The sequence below is a fragment of the Homalodisca vitripennis genome, chromosome X, assembly GCF_021130785.1.
Source record: "Homalodisca vitripennis isolate AUS2020 chromosome X, UT_GWSS_2.1, whole genome shotgun sequence".
Lineage (NCBI taxonomy): Eukaryota > Metazoa > Arthropoda > Insecta > Hemiptera > Cicadellidae > Homalodisca > Homalodisca vitripennis.
In genome coordinates this window covers 102,745,542-102,767,626 of record NC_060215.1, presented here as the reverse complement: position 1 = coordinate 102,767,626, position 22,085 = coordinate 102,745,542, and positions in this window count along the sequence as shown.

Here is a 22,085-nt window from a genome sequence, read left to right as displayed (position 1 = left end):
AACGCTTGCTATTTTTTTCAGGTGATTCGTCTAGACTAACTGACAGTCAGGATGGCAAGATTTCTTCAAGTTGCTATAGACCTCCATCTTCCACCTGCACACTACCACACAGCAATAGACTAATAAAATCTTTCTATCTGTATTACTATCCACCTTTTTGTATACTTCTGGCTTCCATCTACTAATTAGAATGTTTATTTTATTTAGGAGTGGGATCAATATTTACTATTAAATATTTAATCAAACACTCCAATCATATAGGTTTTTACTTTTGTGAGGCCTTTCGTACTCAATGAGCACATCATCAGACCCACATAATTAAATAAAAGTGGTTACAATAATAAAATAAAAATGTTTGTACTAAATAAAAACACATGACATTAAAATACAAAGAGATAATATTTTATTACAGGACAGTATGCCTATTTATATAAAAATAATAAAGTTCATATTTAGTTAGATCTAAAAAACAAAATCTAAAATTGAGTAAAAGAAACACATTTCCGATTAGTATTTTATCTTAAACTACACGTCCATTTTTAGTGTCAGTCATTGTATATATTGAATCACTTATTCATACCTGGATATTAAAATTACGTTTTACTTTATGTATGTTGATTCTATTATATTATGCTGATTATATGACGCTTAAAACATAGAACCGAGCAACGAAGTCATTTTATTACAATAGTGAAAGGGCTATTTCTTTAGCATATGATAATTTCAGATGAGTGTGGTCAATACGAGTTTAGCGGAAAAGTAATGGATGGTGGCTGACCGTCTGGGACACTTTCTTGGATCGACGCCGCTTAGCCAGTTCCATGTTATTTCTATCATGGGAATGAACCGAATCCTTTGAAAGATCCTGGAGCTGGCGCAGCATCATTAATTCCGTCTCCTCTCTGCCAGTTTGAAAATAACCAACACGCCAACACGCTCGTTTTTTTCCAATACGCCATGCCCGTTACATGACCGATTAGAACGTAAAATAGTAATTACCTCCAACCCCAGAATAAAAAACGCCACATAGTTTCCACATTAATGCAACATATAGTGGAGCAATGTTCATAGTTTATTTATTCTTATAACTATTTATCTGGCCCTTCTTCCAAAAAGGTAGGGAAAGAGATGATTAAATATTTATGGAATAAATTTCCATTGTGTTATTTAAAAAATAATGGGAGAAAGCTAAATGTATATACTGTTAAAGTTTATACAAATTCTACTTTGTCAATAAAAATATAGCATTTTCAGACATTAAGTAATGAAAATGCTTCACAGCGTGTTCCAAAATTAAACAAGATAACAAGGAAGGGGTGGCAGTGTTACTTTATTCCACTTTGTGTATTGCAAACTCGTGACGCTAAAACTGGATTGGCAACTTTCCAGAGAATTAATTACTTAGAGCTTAAGTTACATCCGCTACTAGATACCCACAACTTACTTTGATATAACTTATATTTTATATGCGTTGCCAAAAGATTCCTCTGAGCAGCTAAATGTACTAATCTCAAGCAATCAAGCTATACAACTCCTTTATACGTGATATGTTGTACCAGATTGAGCCTTGTTTGCATATATATATACTCCGCATGGACTACGTCCAAAATTTCCCATTTCTGCTCTTCCTCCAAGTGTGCACAACGAAATTAAAGTATTTGCTACACGAACTAGTTTTGAGCTTACAAATCTAGTTCTACAACTTTATAAAGGATTGTTTAAAGAACACAAACAAAACGGTGAAAAAATTAAACAAGAAGCTTTTATAAAATTTCCAGATATATATAATCAATTTAATGAAATAATTAATGAAGCTAACAACATTATGTCCGAAAAAGCCCAATCACTACTAAAAAAACTTTCAAAATTGTGCCTCGAGAATATAAAATTTGGTCATTCTTTACCAACAATATTTAAGGATATGTTTAATCCAAATTCAAAAGATCCTTTAATAATGAACAATCCATCAACCAGTAATACAGTAAAACCAGTCATAGCAAGAAATGATCAACAAAATCCAACAAATGTTAGTGAAAGTTGTAAAAAAGCTGAAGATATCTCAGATATCTGCAAATCGATTGTAAATTTATCCAGCTACATACCTAATAAAGCTGAAATGTCTGTGCTTTCTAAAGGATTGGCCTTCTCCCCTACTCCTACATTCAATCATATTGACTTAGTAGCTGATGCTCTTGCTTTCGCAAGAGATGTCCGTGTCAAATTTTACTTCTCGCAAAACCAAATTCCACTTCAGTCTCATATACATGAATCGATTATGAAGTTCAAGACTAATTCTGAGTGGGAACCTCCTAACCTACCGCCTGATCATCCTGTGGAACAGTATATTAACACCATAATATCAAATACAGCAAATCCCACATTTGGTGATTCACTTCCAAAAAAACAAAACCTGAGTTATAATGAAAGAAAAGCAATCACTTCATTAAAACATAATAAAAACATAGTAATTTTACCTGCAGACAAAAACAACTCGATTGTTATTCAAAATATCACTGACTATACTTTAGAGGCTGAAAGACAACTCAGTGATACTACTACATACAAATTATTGTCAAAAGATCCAACTGAACAATTTAACACTGAAATTTCTGAATTTTTGAAAATAAAAGGCCCAACTCAAAATTTGTCCGACCAAGAAATCAATCTAGTAACACCAAAATCACCTAGAACTCCAGTTTTCTACACGCTACCTAAAATACATAAACCGATTCGCCCTCCGCCTGGACGACCCATTGTTTCCAGCTACGATTCACTAACAGAAAGAATTTCAAGCTTCGTTGACGCTCATCTGCAACCTTTGGCCAAATCTTTACAGTCACACATAAAGGACACCAATCACTTCATTGACAGACTTTCTGAAATACCCCAGCCCCTGGGCGGTGAACTAATTTTGGCTACAGTTGACGTGGAATCATTGTACACAAATATTCCTCATGACGATGGAATAAGAACTGTAGAACATTTTTTAAATTTAAGACCTAGGAATTCAAAACCTTCTACTTCTTTTTTATCTGCCCTAGTAACCTTTATACTTACCATGAATAATTTTAGATTTAAAAACAAAAATTACTTACAAATGAAAGGAACCGCAATGGGAACCAGAATGGCACCTTCATATGCAAATTTATTTTTGGGACTTCTGAACAAAATTTTTTAACATCTCAAAATTTAAAACCGTTAGTTTGGTTCCGATTTATTGACGAAATGGCATGGATAGTTTAACACATTTTATTCAACAATTAAATTCATTATCAGTTTTAAAATTCACTTTCAATATTTCTAAAAATCTTGTTACGTTTTTAGATGTCGATGTGTTTTTAGACCAGGGACACCTAAAAACGAAAATCCATGTCAAAGATACAAATCCAATGCAATATTTACACTACTCAAGCTGCCATCCTGGTTACGTTAAAAAATCTATTCCGAAAAGTCTAACTATTAGAGCAAACAGACTCTGCTCTAATAAACATGATTATTATTGTCACACTGAAAAATTAAAAAATGTTTTTAGAAATAGAGGATATCCTAACAAAATTGTAAATGATAACATGCAAAAATTAAAAAACTCTACTCCTAGGAATTATAAAAACCAAGGAAAATTTATTACTACCTATCATCCAGGGCTATACAAAATTAATGGTATAATAAACACTGCACACAATATTCTACAGGCTTCACCTGTAACCAAAATTATATTCATTAATCCACCTAAAGTAATTTTTAAAAAGCCTCAAAATTTGAAAAACATATTAGTAAGACCAAAATTACCCTCTGATGAGCTAACTCAAAATTTAAACAAACCTTTTGGCTGTGAACCCTGTTTTAAGCCTCGCTGCAAAACATGTAATTTAATAATAAGTTCAAAACATTTCTGTAGCAGCACAACGAAAAGGAATTATCCGATAATTGGTAAAATGACTTGTGAATCCAGCAATGTTATTTACCAATTGTCATGTAAAGACTGTCCGAAGGACTACATTGGTCAGACCATAACTCCATTGCACATTAGAATGAACAAAAATCGCAGCGATACAAATCTTGAAATTAAATCAAATCCTATTTCGGCCCACGCAATGGAGCATAACAAAAAATTCGATGAATGCTTTTCTCTAAAAAGTATTAACAAAATTCAGAACCCCCATAAACTTAAAATAAATTTTTTAGAAATAGCTCATTAGAGGGTGCTACAAACTAAGCATCCGGATGGTCTAAATTTAAGATACGGATAGCAGTATGTATAAATTACACGTTACAATTTTAATTTATAACATTACACGTTTAACTACAATTTTAATTTATAACTTTATATTCCTTGTAATAAGCAAAATTATTTACTCTTTGTACGTAATTCAAAATTAGTTTTATTAACATATGATGTTTCTTTTGTTTATTTTTTGTTGTTGATATATTTGCTTATTTACCTACTGTATATCTCTTGAAAATGTCTTAAGACGAAATATAGAGAATTTTTATGTTCTTTTCTTCTATTCTTATTGAAGATATATATATATATATATATATATATATATATATTATATATATATATATATATATATATATGTCTACACGAACCTGCAATGTAGTATTACAGATTGTTCCAGGCCTTCTTTACTGCAAGTATACCTAATCGTTTACATAGCTTACTTACCGCATTCAAGGTAGTCAATCACTGACTCATCAAATACGAAGGTATTCTAACATTTAGCACATCTCCCTCTCCTTCTTCAAATACAGATTTGTAATCTGTGTTAATAGTTACAAGTCTACTCGTCAGGATAAGGATAAAGTATAGATGCACTACTAAAAGGTCAGACGGTGCGAGGAGTCATAAGAGCGCCTAGTCTGTGGTGAGATGGACGTGCAATTTTTATGAGATACAGCAAAAAGCCACCATCTTGGATTTGAGTAGATTATAAAAAGGAAAGGAGGTCATCTGGGACAATATTTTAAACTTTCTCATTTTCTTAGTGAAAATTATAAATCTTTTCTCAAGATATCTTTATTTATTTGAGTATTAACATCCAACTGAGATATATTAACAGGCGAGAATACACCACCAAAAATACACTTTTTTCTAAATTGTGTTATATGGATAAAGAAATAATTTTTCCATAAAACCAAAATTAGTAAAGATTGGTTCAATTGTAACGAGTGCTTTGATTATTTCTACGGGTTTTGACATTGTACAATAATAAATCAACAATAACATATATATGACAGTATTGCAGTAAGAGCTGCTTAAAAGCTTAAGTGAGAAGAGACGTTGTCGAAAATAATATCCAAATCTTCTGCAATATCTTTTCATAGCTGAATTTTTCTGCGAACTTATGCGTTTACTATTTAGTAAAAGAAAAAATTGGTTCTAAATATATAAAACTCTTGTTGCAAGTATTGCCTAAACTAAGAGCACAGTAGAATCTTTACTTCGTGGAAGTTTATAACTGCACTAAAATCAGTTTCAGTATTTTTCCAAATCCCCCCAATTAAGCGTAAGAAACCAATTCGTTTGATGTTACTGTATAAAACTAGTTGGGTAACCGAAAACTTTCCTTCCTTGTTGAATGAGGCTTCATGTTTTTTGTAATCACTGATAAATATATAAATGACAAGGCATTTTATTGCAAGCGTTTATCAGTAACACTGCTTTCCAGAACTAATATTATGTTACATTATTTACATCACAGACCTATTTTAAGTAAGTCCTATAGCCTACATAAAACTTAGTTTGAACATGCAGTTCAACAAAACTAATAACTAATGAACTAATTTCATTTTTTTAACTTATTCCTAAATACGAGTACAGTACAAAGTTTAAAGCTTCGGGTCCTCACGGCTCTAATAACTTTTTTTACATTTCATCACTACGAACTGCTCTTTATTTATCTAATATAGAGCTGATTTTACAGCATCTTCTGTGACAGAAGAAAAGTTAGTCTTTCATCGATTCAGTTATTTTACTAGTTCTGAATAAATCAATTCATTCAATACTGGTTTTATTCCATTCCCAAAATTGACTAAACAATGATTGACGTTCATCATTCCATCTCAGCTATTGCTTGAACAGTACTTTCTGGATTTAATTTTGAAGAATCCCTTTAAGGGATTATTTTAGGGCTTAAAGCAGGTAACAACTGTTTCTTTCAATACCAAGTCATCTGCCTCGAAAATGTAAACAATTTTAATTTTTAATTATTTTAAATTAAGTCATGATCGTCCTTTACCAAATCAATTACCTGATTAGAGAATCTAAAATTGAAAAATATCAGTTGGAATGCTATCACATAATGGTAATTTATATTGCTCAATGCTCGCTTTTTAAAAAGAAATCCTTTAACTATCAATAGACTTTCATCAGTCTGGTATCAACTGATATGTAATAACATTTTCGTATTATCTGTAATGTTTTGTCATATAAATATATGTAATTTTGAGATATTTAAGTTCAAGAATTTGATAGCTGCCATTTTGATAGTAAGATTTTTAAATTTAAATTTTTCTGTAATTTCATTATTAGGTCGGAAGGCTATATACAATATTTTAGCTTATTATAACATCCCGATCCTCATAAAAGCTTTGTAAATTAACATAAAAATGGCGGCTGTTCAGGTTAAAGTTTCAAGACTGATATTTTGGTTATTTTGTCCAGGAATAAAATATGAAAAGTTTATATAGATTTCTGGAACAACCTGTTTATTCCTCCCTAATAGCATTCTAGTTATAGCCCCGTAATGTAAGTTGTATTTATCTTTCCTTGACAAATGACTGATAAACAACCTTGAACTTTCCCAGTCACAACGCTCAAATTATATTCTGGAACCTACATATAACAATCATAGAGTAACTACTATTCCACAACTTATCAATCCGTACCATAACTACCAAGGCAAAGGATATAACATAATAAACAAATGACATATCTTTATAAATACCAAATAATGAAAACTGAACCGACATTAAAGTTAATATGTGAAATTGAAACAACTTAAGTGAATGTGTAAAATAGTCCTGTACCTAGACTATGCGTTAGGGTTATAAAAAAATAAAACTAGAAGATTGAAAAAATTACCCACCTTTATCTATGTAAATATGAATTGTCATTAAGTTACTAATTAAATAGCCATATCAATTTAATAATTAGCTTTTACTAATGTAATTATTTTGTTTACGAATTCAAGACAAAACTGTTTAATATTATATAATATTAGATAACATTGACAACTACGATACAAGGTATCGCGAAAATCCTTAAAAAAATTTAAATTAATTCTTGTGACCTCATACCACGTGGTGACAAGAACAACTGAATAGGGAGACGATAATAACAGAGATTAGATAAGAGACTAAGGAATTGGTTCCAAAGTTCTTCCAGGGGCAACTCGTGTATTTGGGATTGTTAGAACACCACGGTTAGATTGCTTTTGAAACATGTTACACTGATAGAAATCATGATGTGTTTTGTACTACATTATTTAAAAAACAAATTAAACTTAAAAGTCCAACTTGTTTTCCATTTGTTTCATTAGATTTTGATATTAATACAAACTAACTTAGTAAAATTATTAAAAAATCTATTTTTGTACTACAGTTTTGAAACCATAGGAGATAGAGACAAACTTTAAATGTAGAAAATGTTTATTTTTTAAAGACCTTTCTAATGATGTACAACACAACCTAGGTTGCTATTTGATTTTTTTAGATTGGGGCTGTTAAGTATTTCAAAATTCTATGTATTTTTAAAATGTGTAAATTTTGGGGTAAGGTGGCATTTGATGATATTTTTCGATAAGCCATCTCATCATTAGTTTTCAATAAAAATATCGTCTCTCTACATTTGTGCAGGTAGTTGCAATAAATTTACCCACAAACCCCCGATTTTTTAACGTTTTGGTGTACCCTGTACATAAGCGGCAAGATAAGTTCAAAATTTTTGTATCAAAATAATCAGTGAAGAAATACCTTTAAAATGAGGTATAACTCAACATACTTTTACATTCGAAAATTTTCCAAAAACCACCCCTACCCCCCAAAAACTACCCTTTTGGGGAGTTTTAGAGATTTCAAAATAATTTCTCCAAATTCTTTGGGGTGGAAATAGGGGGGTTTAAGTTGTTACGTATAATCTACCTCGTTTGGTTTGGCCGCTATACGTACTGTACGGGTGGTTTGCCTCACCCTGTATATGGTGGATTCTGATGGAAACTACATCAAATAATCTTTCTTAAGTAGTAAATTGTGCGCTTCTAGAAAATAGTAAATTGAGAACAACAACTATATCGCTCTGATCGTTGGACATCTAAGACTATGTCTGAGCCACAAAAATATGTGCATATGGCCACACAACAACCGGCATGAGTTGCGAAACGACCTATAAAAATTATAAAAAATACAACCTAAATTACACTTAAAGGCGTGGTATTTTAAGGGGAACAAAACGGGATATTCTTCCAGAAATTTTCTATAGTTTAGTGTTTTTAGAAATCAGTAACACATCGTTTCGATATCTGTAATCTAACATCTTTCTCGGATGGAAACATACCTTCTCACATATAAATACCAAAGGTTTTAGTGGTTTTCCAGTTAGAGCAGACATATTGGCCCTATACTTAGAGGCCTTTATTCTTTAGTGTCATTTCAATAATTAGTGTTTTTTTATTAATTACAAGTTTTAAAAGGTAGTGTACATGGAGCTGACATGCAACTTGTTTCTTTATTCCTAGTTTTTCTGAAAACTTTAGTTTATTTTAGCCTAGATACTTAATTTTAGGATGTTTAATTTTAGGTATCCACACGAGGAAGAAATCAGTTTAACAAATAGTGTTTCCGTTTATATGTATTAAAAATGATGGTAAATGTCCGGAAAAATCCTGTTTCTTTTGTAATAATTCCATAAAAAACAAACTTTAAACTTAAGTGTAACATGTAGCGTACAAGTGATATTAGAATGTGGTGCTCTGGTCACAAAACAGCAAAGCCGCATAACTCAGCTTCACCAAGTTCCGGGACATTACTGGGTGTGGTTTATGCACGTGCATGTCCCATATTTTATGTGGTGTACAGGATCAATTGTCCAGAAGTGCTTATTCCTGTCAAAGAGCATTTTTACAAATTAAATCTGCAATAAGCCCTCCTCGCTTAAGGAAGTAAATTAGTACTATTCGAGTTAGTACTAGGGACATAATGTCGTCATCAGCTACTCTAATATGTTCCCTCGCTCAACGACTTCCTGGTTGTAATGAACAAAATCAAAGAAATCTTGAATACCGATGTAGTGTAACATGAGCATTGGAATAAACGTATTATTGGAATGAGCATTAGTCGTAACTTCAACTATATATATTGTACATTATGGTTCTTATATAACACCCATCCATAGTGAAGTTACTTCTGATTTTCGGCTGTGACTCTTTTAAATATATATGATAAACCATATTGTATCTATGATATTAATTGTAAAATCAAATTTCAAACATACTTTTTTTCTTTGTTATATTAGACAGAAAACATCAAGTTTTCTCACTTAGGTTGAGAATAACGGTTAATTTCTTGTAATTTATATAACAAATATGATTAGATAGCAGTTATGCACTGCTATCTAATAAGAAAAAGAATCTTAAATCTCTTAAATATGAAGTCCCAATTCAGGATAACCCATGTTTTTCCCTTTCTATGACGAAGACTATACAACTGACTCTATATAAGGAAACTTTTATTTTATTTGTTAGCAGTGTTCGTAGAAATATTTAATTTGGCAGTTGGTGGGCTTGGTATAAAATCCCGAGAAAAATTTTATTAGGGAATATTTTTTATACATAATTCCTAATTAAATGCTTATAAAACTTACGGAATGGTTTGACTTTAATTTATCTCAAAAAGTATTAAAATAATGCCCATGAACTAGCAGACCGTTTAAAGTTTCATAGAATTTTTGGATATAAGCTTCTCGGTTTAATCTTGGATGACAAATGAATGTTAAATATTTTGTATGTATAAAATATAATTTCTTACTTATTATAGTCAAACACCTGTATCAATACATAGGAATCTTAGATAGTTTTTACTAATTGTAAAAGTGATAAATATATGAATGTTTTTCTATATATTGAAACATGATGTACTTTCGTTGTGCGAAACCAAATGACATTACAATGAAGACTGGAAAATACGTATTTTATAATCATACCAACATAGTTGATGCGAAGAAAATAGGAATTTTGATTAATCAAAAAAATCTAAAGATATGCTGTAAGACTAGTTCTACAGTAATTTCCTCCTTAGATTATTAGTGAGTTTACTCATGGATATGAATGCCTTCTTTACTCATAAAATCTATTATATCTTCCATTTTTTAGGATTATTTCCATCAGGTAATGTACTTTTTATTATAATATATAAAATATAAAACATACAAAATATCTTTTTATTGTATTTAGTTTATAATTAGACAAATTTTCTAAACGAATGTAAAGTGAAATATTTAGTAAAGGTTAAAGATATACCAAACCTTTAGATTCAACTGTCAAAATGTAATATTATTAGTTTATTTGATTACTTTTTAATACATGAAGATTGACGATTACAAATAGCTTTTAAAATTACACCATAGAGTTAAATAAAGAACAGATATAAAGTTGACATAAGGGAGAGATAGGTGATTACGTAGGCACAACAGGTATATAGAATAGAGGTGATCACATTGGAATGAATCTCACCCGATGTAGGGATTCCTAGAAATAGAGCTGTTTTTATTCTAAAACAATAAACCCCGCGAGAGAGAGAGACGAAATTGCTTCAATAACAAGAAATTGAATTGCAGTAAAATAATATTGATCTTCTATTGTCTAGGAAACGGTTTCTAACCACTACCTACTACCTCGTACTATTCCAAAAACGGAGCTAAAGATACTCCACACTGCCTGCAAACCAACACTAGCACGATAAATGGTGTGAAAATCTCGGCCAATGAGAGGGATTAAAAGCGTGACTTTACATTCAGCTTTTATCTGAGGAAAGTAAATGACTTAAAGCTGACTTATCTAAAAAAAGGTTTTACTTAAATATTGTACAGACGAGTACGACATTGTACAGATATGTATCCTAACCCTTTGAACTAAACAAAGGAAGAATTTACTGTCGGTTATCATCGTCGTCGCAAACTCGTAAAATATACAGACAAAGTACTAAAATATAATGTAACGTAAATAAGGACAAATGAGCCTGTAGACAAAGGAGTAGACAGGTGATGCTCCGGAGTGGGGTTTTAAAGGATAGAGGTATTGGGGGGTTTATGGCGCTTATCTGCATATTTTAATCCCTAGCTCTTAGTGTTCGTTGTGACAGAGTAGCCGGCATATTGTTGTCCATCCCTCTTTGTTGCCAGTTAAATGTTACTTAGTACTTCATCTGTGTACTGATGGATATAGGTTAAAATATGGTCATTTTAATAAGGATTTTATAAAATCCTGCTTTCGGATGTCTTTTTTTTTAAACACAAGGATATTTTTTACAGAAAAACATTATTTTTATAACTAAATTAATAGTACACAAATGAATTAGTAATGATTTGTCTATTTGGAAAAGGGACTAAAAGTAAATTTACTAGTAATATGTACAAGTAATATGTTTATTATTCCATTTAAATGATGTTATTGCAGTAAAATCTTTATTTAATCATAAGTTATTAATTAATATATGTTCCCACAAGATATTACAGTTATTTTGGTTTTAAAACAAAATACATACATTTAATTCATTGAAGGAAAAATAAATACCTAAACATTCAAGTCGTAGGTTATTAAATGTATGTAAACTCGAGATAAAACTCGTATCATACATTATGTATACTTTTTATTACACTGTTTAAGTTGTAGAAACTAATTGCCAGATAGACACAAACTCGAGACTGTAAATATGTGAGCAATACTAGTATTCCAAATAATGTGTGATGTATTGAACCATATATATTATAATATAAGTATATACTTAAGACGGATACACCGTCAGTACTTTTGAAGGTACCCTTAATTATATGTATCATTAACCCTTCCATTAACATTATTATCCTTTAACATCATTAACAATCCAGCATTGCAGGCCAAGGCTGATCCCTTAAATCCATTGAATACTTATGTACTTATTTTGTCGTTGAAATGTTACCGGCCAATTGATACTCAACTCTATTAGCATGGAGCGATTAATGTCATTACAACAGTTTCTATGATTTCATAACCTGAAACCATTTAAAGGTCTAATGGGAATTTATTATGATATATTATTATCATGACAGCTTAAACAATACCTTTAGACAGTGAAGATAAAAAAATATAAAACTGTATGTGTGGTAGATTAAAGTGATTGATCATATATGACGTGATGTGTACGTCAGAAAGCAATTTCGTTATGAATGAACGTGTGAGATCCGTCAAGATACACATCACTGTACGTGCCATGTTATGAAACCACATAGGGATAATGCATTAGACCTTGATACAAGCCTAAACCTCGTATTAAATACTTATAAATAGTGTAACATTACAAATATTTTTCACAAGTGCTATTAAGAAAAAAGAAAAAGAGAAAATAATAATATCTTATAGGCAAATATTATATACTAATCTTCGCAATATACACTCATCTTCATATTATTGTAACTGTAATGCATCCATTAAAATTATACTGAACATTTTCATTTCCAAAATGTAACTCGTTATACATTATTATAATTTTATTTTTCAATTGGCTCTATGTTAAATATAACAACAATTCGTTTAACGATGCATATACATATTGTAATATTACCTTATAAACATAGTTTTACATTTATTTGATGTAACAATTTTAAAATTCGTCTTGTTTTGTGCATTTAGGAACTGCATTTTTTTTTTATTATTGACATCCGTACTGTTATTACTTTTGCAGAGTGTGTAAAATGCACGAACTGCACGAAACAATTACTGCACGGGCGATTTACCTTACCGCAACCAAGCGAACAAATGTGGGGTCTCTGATATGTGTTTACCTCCCTTAACAACACACCTGGAAATGATGTTCCCAATACTTTGGACTAGGCCTTTTGTTTGAGCCTTATTCAAGCTCTCACCACTTTTCAATTTTTGCGTGGTTTAGTTTTTCACGACCTAGAAACACTTGTTTCAACATTCACATATTTCGTCACTAAGTACCAGCATTCCTACCCTCGGAACTTAAATCCAGTGATTGGGTGCCGTTGAAAATCTTCTTCCTGTAGCTGCGTAATCAGCTCCCACCTTTCTTCTCTGTATCGTCTGAACTTGAATCTCCAAAAACGCATGCGGGTAACTCACGTTTCCCCATCCTGTGCAGGTACGATCCCACAAGCAGATACGTGACCCGACAAGACATGAGTGAGTAAGAAACCCTCCTCACCGTGCTGTCTCTCTATCCATTCTGTGATGTTACTGATCTATGTTTACGTCCAACTTCCGCGGGATTCATCATTACAGCGAATTTGCCATCTCTGCATGATCACAGCTCTTGCAACTCGTTCTGCTTCCTCAACTCCTAGTTATTCCTTGCTGTCAAAAACATATTTACATTCTTGCGCATTTAAACCGCTGGCTCAGATACTGTCCGGTACGACCTTCAAAGCGCTTGTTCTCTGAACAAAAGCCATTCCCATTCGATATTTTCATTTTCCTTATAATGTCGGGCCTAATGTACCCTCACATCTATAGTGTAAGATGAAGTCGGTGATCTACATCAAGAGCCGCCTTTGCCCTGTGGCCAGGCGCCTGATATTTGCCACAAGGCTGCTCAAAGCTGCAGTTACTTTGGTAGCTGTTTCTTATAAATACCGGATATGCCCATAAAACGAGAGCTTCTTATCCAATTACATAACAAGTTACTTCAACTGCTTTATACGTATTTAAAATCTGTCAACTTGGAGTCTGATGGCTGTAGGAAATATTTTCCGTGCGAGCAGAACCAACTCAGTCTTTTCAGTCGCTAGTGCCACTAGGGGATTATTCAATGAAGAGCCAATAGCTCACACGTGGCATTACAATGTTCAGGATCAACTGTGCGTTATTTCTGCCAAGTGCACCGATGACTGCAGTAATGCCATTTGCATATCCCACCAGGAAAGCCTCCGGGGGCATCCGGAATTTTTGATCATAACTTTGTTTTTAAAAGAATTTTACATCTTTGAAAGATAATGGATAGTGAAATCCAGAAAGTAAGTCGTGACCTACACATTTGTCTCAGTGTTTTATTTGTTCATGGTTTCTTTTAGGTTCTTCAATTGCGCATCTAACTGAGTAAGTAAAGCACATTTTTAATATTCACAAAAGCTTTTTTAACTTGGTAAATAGATATATAACCCAGCATTCATAACTTCGTGTTTATTTAGGCTCAAATTTAGTTGTTTTCATCGCTTTAATATCCAGTGATATCCTTTATTCGGATCATTAGTTTTTTTTCTAATTGCTAATGCATTGCATATTTTTGTACAGTAATCAAATCATAAATACTGTACATTTCGTCTGATTTTATAATAAAATTCATTGGTCAAATTGTGTTCCCCATTCACTAAAGTTCGTTTGTTTTCGCATTCTAAAGATAAATATCCTTTACTATTTTTCACATTTTATAAGAATCTTTTGATAAAATTTTTGAGGTCGGGTCTCATTACAGATAGGTATTTATAAATAATGAGCATAAAATTTTCACTAGAATTTGGTAAAATTTTATGGTTAAATACACCATGTATGGAGTATAAATTTTCGACATTAATAAGATTATCTACTGGTTTTACAGTGTCTTTTATAGATCCTTCTGTTTGTTTTAGACATATGTTTTAGGTTTAGTTTTACAAGCAGTTTTAATAAATAATTTCATTATTTAATAATAGTTCATGAGTTTTTAAATATTTTCTTTAAGGTTTTTCTTTCATTATAGTAATGTTTCTATATTATACATATTTTATTACTTTTCTATATTGTTTCCTTGAGCCAAATTCGTATTGATACATTTCAATGTTTTTCATGTGTATTTTATAGATGTAATGACTTCCATAATCTTTTATTCTAATTTTCTTTTTATAATAGAGGCATGATATTTTTCACTCTTCATTTATTAAGGCAAAATTTTAATTTACACTTGGAGCGAAATGTAATACCAATGAGTCTTGAAGGTGATGTCTAAGGAATTTAGATGATTATTTACATTAAATTTTACTAAGTTCTCACATTCCACTGTTCTAACACACTTCTTTATTAAAGAAAATTTTAACAACTTTCGTACAGGTTATTATACAAAACATCACGAATGTTTTAGCAGTAAAAATAAGAAAGGTATGTAAATTGAAAGACGAAATATATGGCAAAATACTAAAAGAAACTTTGTAGGTTGCGATCGAAAATGTATTTTTATAAATACCTCGACAAAACCTCAGTAAAATGTGAAGGGACTAAGCAAAGTATTGCAGATAAAATGATAAATATGGATAGTTTAAGGGGACATTTGCTGAATAATACGTGGACATTTAGGGAAATAAACATAATAAATACTACAAACACGAATTATATACGGTAAGAACCAACAAATTAGCGCTGTGCTTTAGGGATGATAAACGAGTAGTCTTGGAAAATAGGATCAATTCTTTACCACATGGTAAAAAAAAGATGAAAACAGTTATTTTAGAAGATTTGAATAATATTGGAAGCTGTCAAAATTGAAGTAAACTTTACTAAATTCTCACATTCCAATGTTCTAACACACTTGGAAGCACTTTTCAAAACAAAATCTAAACAAAATTTCTAAAACTTTTTTAAGAAATCATTTAAAGTCTCCTCTTCAAGCACTAAACAACTAGTTGCTGAAGAGGCTTGGCTAACAAAGAATTAAGGCGTGGTTACTCCACTAATTTTCTCGAGCAGTTTTTGCAACATATGGCACAAACATCCCTTGAAAGATTGCATGATTAAGTCTGTACGTTACAATGATGTCTTTTACTGTATTTTAACACATTACCATGACAAATTGCTTGAGTGCAGGTTTAAAATGATACATTTGTATCATTTTTGTCCTGAGAATAATCTGTTACAATTAAGTTGGTTTTTCAAACTTTTAAATTTTATATAAATTGTATTGCCCTACGTTTTATCCAAGGACCGTTAAATTATTATAATTTGATACTTATTTGTATAAAAATGAGAAAGTTATACGTACATTTTTACCGCGTTTCGGACTCAGGACTCTTAATCACTATAATTTGATACTTATGTTTCGGAAAATTAGATAATAAAAAATGATATATATATATATCGTTACTGAAAAAAATAAGATGTATATATTTACTTTTGTAAGAAATTCCATTGGATTTACAAGAATTTTTAGTACTTTTTCTCGCGGCTTTCATTGATTCCGAGAGATTTTCAGCACTTTTTCAAAACAAATTCATAAAAATATTAAGAAACACAAAGCTAAGATTTTCTGATTTATTGGTAATTTAGACACAAAATTTATAAAGCAGCGGTCCTTTTGAAGTATTTACATTAATATTCTGTTTCGCACAAAAATCCCCTATTTATATCTACTTATTGTGTAGTCTACTCATTTAAATCTTTTAATACAATATAAAAATTTTAGTTATTTAAATTGCTTAGAAAATAATATAGCAAAAAAAGCAATGCAGCTACAATTCTAACATGGCTAATCAATTTTAATTAATGACCATTGCAGGGAATATAAATGAGTATAATAATTTTAATATACTCATTGTGAAAAAATATGAAGATAAATTATTTTACAAAAGCCAATAGATGATTGCCAAGTATAATGATTACTGTCAATAAAATATTTTCTGTGCTGCTGCTCGTGAAAATTTAACATAATAATAAACACGAAGTTGCTTTCATAAATAACTTTAACATACAGAATTCTTATCACAAATATTTAGTATTTACATTTTCGTATTCATCCAGATACATACAGCAGTTTATAAATAGATTTTCATATTAAGTATAGTTTATATGGATTATATTAGTTAGTACTACTAATTTCACGTTAATTCTTCATTTTCATTGAGGTTGAACAGTTCAAACAATTTTATAATACATTTTTCCACAAATTATATACTTTTTATATCGGCCTTTATTCTTAAGCGTGTTTTGTTAAATATTTATTTTGTCCTTTTGAATTTTATTGCTAAAGCTAATAAAAACTGTCTTATGGCGAGTTGTAATAATATCTGCGCCACAGTTAAAATAATGTTTTAATATTTACACTTTATTTACTACTATTCTAAATGTGTTACAATGAACAAATCTTGATATTTTTACTGTTACTTACCACAATACTTATTAACACAATATCAAAAAACCTTATTTTTAAAGGTTTTTATCTCCCAATTGTTACGTTGCTTTCACAAAAATCAAGAAATGTGTTGTATTTTATTATTTGTGATTAACAACTTTTCATTAAGCTTAGGTTTTGAGAACATCAAAGAGGGTCACAAAGGGGATAGAATAGTATGTAAAACAAAACTCGCATACACTTCTATTACCAGACCATATATAACATCCTGTTGGCCATATTTCCTCTACCTATTACACATTGATTTCTATAATTTATCACTAAAACCAGTTAAAACCCTGTTATTAGAGGAATTTAATTAAATACTAAAGTAAATTTTTTCCATTAAATAAACTTAGCTACTGAGAATGTAAAGTGACTGCTAAAAGAGGAGCGTTTCACCAAAAATCTAGAAAGACAACGACTAGCCCTGGTCAGCAAAGGCAAGGAGTATACAAGCTCCCCATAAGCATACAGGCCTCATTGTTTGCTCGATGTTGCAAGAAAGCAGTTATAGCAATTCCTCCAGCTACATTTAATAAAAGCGATTCAGGAGGCTGACGACCTCTTCATACGTTGGTATGGGAAAGTCAACCATTGTTGCAATTAAAGAGAACATATTAGGTGGCACACCAGAGGTAAATTCTTAGTAATATTTGTTATGCAATTTGTTTTATAAAATAGCTTCATTACCTGACATTTTTTTAAGTAGTAATTATTATATGATTAATTATCGTTTGCTATCTTATTAATCTTGAGTAAAACAAATATGTAATTGTATTACATTATTAAAAATTTTTTGTCCGTAAATAAAGAATAAAGAATGAAGTAGAGTAGGTTCTGATAAACACTGTGAATATTGTTGGGTCATTACACTCCTCATCGGGGTTCTCTTATTTCATACGTGTTATAAACAACACACCAATCAATACGATAACGAAAGGACACTCAAGAGGTATAATAATAGACTATGTAACACCAGAGATAATAATATATTGTGACGGACAACAAAAACAATACTTATAATAGTCAAGTTTGCAGATACCCGTACACGAATAGTGAGATTTTCTCAAATGTTTCTGGTGGTTATAATTATAGTGATTAAGAATAGAACCCGTAACAGTATATTACTAAATTAGGGCCGAAAATTAAACAATTACAGAAGTAACGTATTCAAGTATCTTTAAATGGATAAGAACTTACGAAATACATCTGAAACTATTCAAAGTAATTGTAAAGATACCTATTAATGTATCTCAATGCATTAGGTCTAAATACATGGTACTTACAGCGCACACTTCTTCAGGCATCCTTAATTTTGGGGATTCAATTACAGATGATGTGAGAGTTTCTTTATATAGTTAAAAAACATTTTCGAGGTGAACAATAGTTATTCTTTGTAAACTTAATCTCCACTACCTATCGCGTGTCCCAATGAACTCTGATGACGTATATATTACCTCTACCTAAAACGAAATAAGAAAGTTGTACTTGAACAATATTTATAATTACGTAAATATTGAGAAACACATGAAACTATAAAGATAACGCGTATAATTTAAAGGCTAGTTTAGTTAAACGATTTTTTCAAAACTATAGTTTCTTCAGCACTAAAAAATAACGGGATTATAAATAAAACTTTTTATGGTGTGTGGTTCCGTCGTTTAAGATTTAGGGTTTCTACAATACCACTTATACGAACCAAGGGTGGCCGAAGTTCATAGCGTCAACCCTTACCTGTGTGTAGCTAGAGAATTGCCAATCATTATTTCCCGTCAGATATTCTAGAAATGGTTACAGTTCTCAGTTGAAGCAGTTCAATGGTTACAGAATTGTATTCGTGATTCACACATTGTTTATTATACATAGGTATGCATATTTGGCACTTCATCAATTGTATTCTACTTAATGTTTGTTTTTAAAACAAAATCAATAAATAAATTGTAAACACATGCAATATAAGTAGTGTTTTTGCCAAATCTGTACTAATGTGATATAATTATTTGGGTTTTGAATGAAAACAAAATTTAATCGAACCCTACATCTCCTGCTTGCTGGTCTTGAACATTTTTGAATTAAAATATTTTAAAACTATAAAAAGTGTAATGTAGATTTCATGTAGTAACTTTTCAATATAGATACTATAGAGAGAGCAACGGTGCAAATGGTATAGACATTGACCCTTTTAGTATATTATTCCCCCTATTCTGTGTGCAGAAACAGCCCATTAAAAAGGACGCAAAGGACGGCTGCAAAATTAAGCTATACTATACGTGGTCTACATTAAACAGCATGATCGTGGGTCTACCTTTCGAGTACCTGCAAAAATATTGATTACTGAAACCGTATAAAGAATCATTACATCAAAGGTCTGCAGATATTATTTATTATTTTATGGTGTTATAGAACTATATCTCGAACAAATTTGTTTAAACAAAAAAGCAATTATTCTGGGTTTTAGAGATTATTAAATTTTTTCAAAATTGACTTTTGTTATGTACCGAATGACGATAACACATGGGGGTGGTGACTTCTTAGGTCGTAGTAATAAATACTCGAATTGCATAGTTTAGTTATAAGTTCAATTTAATTAATGAAACTTACAATTTACCACTTCTAGTTGGTAAATAAATGTATGCCTTGCCACGTTGCTGCCAATTAGAGTACAAGAACTAAAAATGTATATCTGATAGATGGGCCTAAATTATCCAATGTTCTATGGAATTATGCCTACGATATTTTACTTTATAAAACTTTAAGATTTTACTTCCCTTCGCAATATATAGACTCACAACCCGGGCGTCGGCGTCTTGGCCCGAGACATTGAAGGTGTAGTCTAAGAAGGGTTATTTATAGTCGGTAATTACTAGAAGAGGAGTAGAAGTTATGAAAGTGGTAGCCATCTACTCAAATAAGACATGAGCTCGCCTAAAACAAATTCGCGACGGTATTAGCCATTTAATGAGACAAAAAACTTATCACGACAACGTGCTCGTCAGAAGGACGAAGCCCCCACAACTTGTATCCATTTCAATCAAGCAAATAAAAGATCTTCAAGGGTAAATTACTTTACTATTTACAACTTTACTCTACGTTACATTCATTTTTATATGTTTGGCATCAAAGGGCTAATTTAATAATACGAAAATATAAATTTTACTTACGGACATAGCGCGCGAGGTGAAATCGGTCACGTAGTTGGGCTGCTACCAAGGGTTACAATAAAATATTCATACGCGTGCCAATTAGGTAGTTAGTCCGTCGATAATTTAGGTCCAGAACATTGGATAAAAAATAATATTATGTTGTACTGGCTAACTAGGTTGTGAAATGTTGCATTATATAAAATGGAACTAACTAACGGTACAGTTATTTATCATGAACCAAAACCTTGTAACGAGGGTAGATTATTTTGCTATCATAGTGATACCTATTTGCCGATAGTGGCGAAACACCACGTGGTGATCCCGACACAAATCCTAATTACATTCCCTCAAAGGCCCGGATCGGTGATTATTTTGGGACACTCCTCTAGCCAGAATTGATTAATAATACCTAATTAATATTTGCCTATAATTAGTACCCCCCCCCCAATAATTAAAACATATAACTACCCTCAATACCCGACGCATGCTGCCCGTATTCCCCGTTCCCTACAACCCCACGATCCCCCTAACCTGCTTTGTTCGCCTTAATTTATTGAGAGCAAAAGTATAACTAAATTATATATTATATACCGGGAATCTATTAAAATGATGTCTACCTCACGGATACCCGTCCAGTCTCCGGCGTTGGTCAGCGTGCACGTCTCCTCACTCCTCCACCACAAGTCCGTTCTGGCCCAAACCCGTTCAACGACAAACGGCTTGATTGTGGCCCGTCTCGATCCTCGGTCAAAGGTCGCCCGACTAGCTCCTACACACTGACCGACCCGATCACAGTGGTGGTTACATGCCACAGCCTATTACCGAGTTTGTAAAATTTTAGTGTCTTTAATAATGCATAAATAAATATAGGTCTTAATCTACTTAAATTTTTTCACAATTGAATTCTTCTTTAAGATTTTCATGTAATTATTAATATTACCTCTCATGCCTGGTTTTCACGTTACACATTCTTTACTTTCAACGCATGTTTTAAGGCGTTCAAGATCCTGCTCGTTTGAAGTTGGATTTTTCGTCTATTTTGCCCTTTAATTTATAATTGGAGTTACGTCTTTAAATAAGTGTATTTATGTTCATCTACAAGTGTAAATCTGATTTCAGTAGTTATACCTTATATATATATATATATATATATATATATATATATATATATATATATATATAAAATATATAATGTGAATGTATTTGTAGCATTTTATGGCTAAATAATTCAAGGTAAGGTATACAAAAATTTTAAAAAAATCTGAACTATGTAAACTACGATAAATGGGAACTGTGTGGAAATGGTTGCTCATTCTCCTTAGTCGTTACATCTGCGTTTTCAAGCAACTCCGCTGTCAGTTTTAGGTCTGCTTCTAGAGGCACAGGAGAGATTGTGAAAATGTGGTACAGAAGACTGTGAGACTATATCGAATACTTACCTAGGTCGTCGAAGTTGGATGGGTCTCAGTGTTGATGGTCGACAAGAGTGAATGGATTTTTCTATATAATGGGGAAACGTTTCTAAAATTTGGCAATTCGACTTCATGAGTATCTGGTTAGCTGTAGCAACACTCCTTAAGCAACTGCAGG